Raw genomic sequence first — 3904 nt, forward strand, 5'->3', positions numbered from 1 at the left:
CTTTGAAATTACTGAATAACAAACTTAACTATATGCAGGATCAGATCACATGTGCGGTGGAGTACAATAACTCAGTTTTAATACAGAAGAGAGTATGTGATGATTAACTATTTAAATTGTTATAGTTGTCTGCTGAGACATTAAGAGGGGAAAAAGAGTTGTCATTCCTTACACTCCATCCCTAGCGCCAGTTCTGCTCTAAAAGCAGTCTGTCGTTGTCCACAGAGGGCTGGTAAGAATATAATTTAGAAACGAGCAGAACTGGCATTTCTAAATTATATTCTTACCAGCCCTCTGTGGACAACGACAGACTGCTCCTAGTAATGGTGCTGATCAGGGTTACGCTGAAAACTGATGGACTGCTCAGCGGTCGTTCTGCCAACACAGCAGATACCTGGCAGTGACAGAACCACCAGGAAGCCAAAGACGACACACAAGGATTACTGCTAATGGTACTTATTTCTGTAAATGTCAAAAGCTACTTAAAAGTTCTTTTATCTCACCAATCTCCTCTTTGAAATAAAAGGAAATGTGTAGTCAAGTGATAAAATAATGTGTTCCCACGTTTATGATAGTGATAAAAACAAATGTAGTCTGGTCTTAGATATCTGGTCACAGATAAGAAATTCTATTAACTGTAAAAATAAAACAGTGTGAGCTGTAGCACATCTTCCCTACTCAGAACTCCTTTGTGAAAGAGATCAAGTAGATGTAAAACTAGAATCCGGAACTAGAAACACAGGAACATGCTGTTCTTCAACCATGCTTTTGAGACACTCATTTAGCATCACAAATGCTATTCCTACAATTATGGATCAACATTTGAAATTCTTTTTGTACTATATGCTTTTCCCGGCTGGAAAACACTGAAACAGTAACAAAAGTAGTATAAGGCAATAAAAAGAAACAAGGGCTGAGAAGACAGGTCCATATAAGAATCAATTTCCAAGACAAGGCAGGCAGAATAGATTGTAGAAACTGATTAGTGCTGCTAATGCACTTTATGTGTGGAAAGCAATTAACATTTTGTAGATGTTAAATAAAAACTGTAAGTATAGAGAAACATCACCTTGCCAGTAACGTCTAGCAGAACTCCTAACCTCAAACACGCATATGTGTTATCCTGACGAAAAACCCAAAATAACTAATCATTAGAGCAAATGCTGGAGGAGTCATACCTCCAGAAAGCTCAAAATACACCTGATGCATCTCTAGGGAGAGATAAAAATTAAAGTTGGGTGGTTTTGACAGTTCTAGGCATGTCCTTTATATTTTGCTAGCACCGTAAAAAATACTACTTGTATATTAATATAACCTAGTTACTGACAGAGCTAGAAAAAACAAGATGTTTTTCTGATGCACTTAGCTTTCTTCAGATGCAAGATCATCAAAGCATTATTTTAGACCTCCTGAACCATCCCAAACAAGCAGACTGTCAGACAAACATGCAGCATCCAGAAGGAAGCAACAGACCTGTTGATACTCAAAAGATTTAAGATCTTGTTCAACAGATAAAACACACATTGCTCCATCAACAATTTACCATTTGTAAGGGCCTTTTTTTTTTAATCAGAGATGTAGTCCATTTCTTCTTTTTACAAAAAAATGCATGTTTTGAGCTGCGGGAAACCCACACATCCTACAGCTGCTACATGTGAAGGCCTTAGAGGGATTACGAGCGCAGTCGTGCTCACGGCAGCAGCTGTGAAGCTCAGCACACGTACGAGCTGTGGAAAGACCGAGGCTTCCCACTTTCTTTTTTGATCTCAGGATAAGCCCTCCTGGTTAAACCCCACGCAGCGGGTTCCGAGCAGCGCCCACCCCGCCGGCTGCGGGCCGGGGTGCCCGAGATGATCCCTTAACTCCTTCCCTGACCCCCCCGGAGCGTCCCGCAGCTGCGGCGGCCCCGTCGGAGCGGACAGGACTCCGCACCGCGCTCGCTGCCCCCTACCTGCTCGCCTCCCCGGCCACCGGGACCCACGTTCCCCGCACCTGCCCTCTTTTGGGGCTGCAAAGCGTCCGTCTTCCGTCAAGGCAACGCCACTTCCCGTAGGGCCCGAGGTAGGGCCGAAACGGCCCCTCCCGGCCGCGGGGCAGCGGCGGCAGCACCGCCCCAGCCCGGCCCCCCGCTGCGGGACGGCGGCCCCGGCCCGCGGCCGCGCAGGGCTCAGGCACTGCCTCCTGCTGCCCGCTCTGCTCGCCCCTGGGCCGTTTTAAATAGGCTGGCTCTGCAGCCGTACTTCCCGCTTTCCTGAAGGACCACGCACGTTCAATAAACTTCATTAGAGGAAAAACAGGTTTCAAAGAGAAATTACGCGGTGTCAGGTAACGTCCACCACTGTGGACTTAGTGATTTCTTCTGCTGCCTGTTGGCTCCTTCCTCACCAGAGGAAAGCACATTCTCTTTGCTCAGTTTCTCAATACACCCACTCTAAAGCCAGCAATCTCCAGGATTCAGCAAGCACATCTTAGGCTCAGTGGCACCAATAACCCATCCTGACTGTGCCAGGATTTCCAGCAATTATACTTAGAAACAAAGTGCCTACTAGCCTTTTGAAAATAGCCTTCAATATACAGTCATCTTGTAAATAAAAAACATTGCTGGAGTCACCACAGCGGTTATTCTGTTTGCACTCATCACAGACTTGTGGCATTATCTTATGTCCACACCACGTTTATTATAATCAGCTGCAGCTCCCAGTCCACCTTTTCACCTTTTTCTGCCATCCTCTCATCTGAGCTCCTGTGAAATCCGCCCGCTGCCTCCAGCTGTCACACCATTCCTGGCTTTAAATAAAAGCATATCCAGGCAAAGGTTTTCTTCCCTTATGCTGTCCCAACAAGATTCTGTGTTAAAACCAAAATCTGACACAAGCTGTTCCCACAACCTACAGGTTTTCATTTTAGATTTACTAAAGTCTTGAAATACCTAGTGATCTAGTTGCCTTGAGTCTCAGGTTCTGCTCTTTGTCAGACTGATCCTATTGCGAGATGAACACTGTCCTACTGAGCTGAAGCACTTCTCCAAGTACAATCTGACCTTCAGTCTTTTTAAATAGCCACTCGTTCTTTCAGGAACGAACATATGTGCACGGAACACGTGTAAGTGTGTATATAGGTGTGAATATAAGGAGACCAAAGGTGGGTGCAGCTCCCTTCTCAGTCATCAGTACAACTGCACTCCCAAAAGAACCAAAGTATTAAGAACTGAAACCATAACAAGTGGATAAAAATGGTGTTTATCACGTGGAGGACCAGATCAAAGACAATCCCAAAAAAACAATGAAGTGTAACTGTACAGAAGTGAGTTTCTTTTTCCAGTTCCCTGGTGGTTATTTGAACTTATACGTGAAGACGTACCTTTAAGCATTCACAATTCTATACATATTTCAAGATTCACGTCCCTACAGGCTGGTACCGAACACGCACACAGTCACGTCTTCAGCTGGGGCACGGTGTCACAGCACGGCCAGGCTGCGGAGGAGGCAGCTCAGCCCGCCACGGCTGCCGCCCGGCGCAGGAGGGACGTTCCCCGGCAGGCGACAAACGCTCCGACGTGGTGAGGGGCTTGGGCGCCATTCCCTCCCGGGGGAGGCGCGAAGCTCCGGGCGGTGAGGCAGTGCCGGGGAACGGCTCCGGGACAGCGGCGCGGCTCACACGACTCCCTCAGGGCCTCTTCTCCGGCGCGGCGACCGCCGGCGGCTCCGCCGAGCCCTGTGGCGGCTGCCGGGGCCCGGCGGGCGAGAAGAGCGGCCGGTAGATGTAGAGGCCGCTCAGCACGCCCAGCGCCACGGCCACCGCCACGTGCGGCAGCGGCAGCCGCCCCATGCCGGCAGGGGGCGCTGCAGCACCTGCACCCACAGACACGTGCGTGAGCGGCCGCGGCCTCTCCCCGGCGGCCTCT

The 3904-nt window shown here is 48.5% G+C and overlaps 1 protein-coding gene across 4 annotated transcripts in view; it reads right to left on the reverse strand.

The window, feature by feature from the left end:
• Nucleotides 1–3904, reverse strand: part of RAB27A (RAB27A, member RAS oncogene family) — a 32328-nt gene that overhangs the window by 28202 nt on the left and 222 nt on the right. The window contains exon 1 of one of the 4 annotated variants that reach the window (XM_065847202.2): nt 3361–3666. The exons of 1 other annotated variant lie outside the window; for it this stretch is intronic. The gene's annotated coding sequence lies outside the window, so the exon portion shown is untranslated. Of the gene's footprint in view, nt 1–1951; nt 2112–3360; nt 3667–3904 lie in introns of those variants that run through there. 2 more of the 4 variants (XM_065847203.2, XM_065847197.2) reach the window with 2 other exon arrangements.

This window comes from Patagioenas fasciata, chromosome 12, assembly GCF_037038585.1.
Source record: "Patagioenas fasciata isolate bPatFas1 chromosome 12, bPatFas1.hap1, whole genome shotgun sequence".
NCBI classification, from domain to species: domain Eukaryota; kingdom Metazoa; phylum Chordata; class Aves; order Columbiformes; family Columbidae; genus Patagioenas; species Patagioenas fasciata.